Genomic DNA, 1122 nt, shown 5'->3' on the forward strand with positions numbered 1-1122 from the left:
GGGGGGGATTTATAGAATTTATGTTGCAATGGATGGCCAGTCAAAAAACAAAAAACAAAAAGAGAGAAAGAAAGAAAAAGAATGACAGGCACTTGACGTCTATAACTGGAAGGAGAACTGAGAATGAAGACAACATATTCATTGTTGAGAAATGCTGCAGAAAGGTTGAGGAAGCTGCAGCAGAGCGCCTTCGCTAACACTCATTCAGCAAGGACAGGTACAGGAAATCTTTAACACTACATGCCATCATGCGCTAATATCTAGTAGATGACATCTACTAAGTATTTCTCATCTCATCTAAGACTTGTTTGTTTTCATAAATACATGCTCATTCTGACTCTAAAGCTTCAAACACTTCTGGTATGTTTCCCTTTTGCATTTTCACTTTGCTGAAATAACTAAGGTGTTTTCCTTAAAAACGAAGAATGATGGCATATGTTGCTCGTAAAACAACATATCAATTAACATCAGTGGGCCTTCGTATGTTTCAGTTACCCATGCTTTTTTTTTTTTACATGATATTTTCATAATTGTCCCACCAAACTATTGTGAAAGGTATACAAAGTGTTCTTCTCTACTTTCACCCTGAGGATGTAATTTTCCACTTCACCTTGACCAATCTATCTTATATGAGCTTGGGATCAGTGAAGCTGTTATTCTATTCAGTTTTTTCTTTGCTTACAAAGTTTTCAACTCATATTAGAAGACTGAAGATGTTTATTGAAATTAGTTATCAGAACTGCAGTGCGTTTCACTACAGCATCATCTTTTATGCCCGAAGATCACAGCCAGTTCGTTTTAGTTTTCAACCTTATCTCTTGTTCAAGGATATTTCCCAGGTTCTGAATCCCATGCCATCTTTACTTCTGAAAAGCTAAACCTGTGAATAGGGCTCATTTTATATGTTTTATTTTTATTTTGTGCCAGGTTTTTGCTTCCTTGTCCCAGTGTTTCTACACCATGTAGCAGACATCAAATGGAAATGGGCATATACTTCATTATACAATAAGAATTTCTCACATTGTTTGCTATACAGGGAGTGCAGAATTATTAGGCAAATGAGTATTTTGTCCACATCATCCTCTTCATGCATGTTGTCTTACTCCAAGCTGTATAGGCTCA

Source organism: Pundamilia nyererei, unplaced genomic scaffold (genome assembly GCF_000239375.1).
Source record: "Pundamilia nyererei isolate P.nyererei 1_Seehausen unplaced genomic scaffold, PunNye1.0 scaffold00080, whole genome shotgun sequence".
NCBI classification, from domain to species: domain Eukaryota; kingdom Metazoa; phylum Chordata; class Actinopteri; order Cichliformes; family Cichlidae; genus Pundamilia; species Pundamilia nyererei.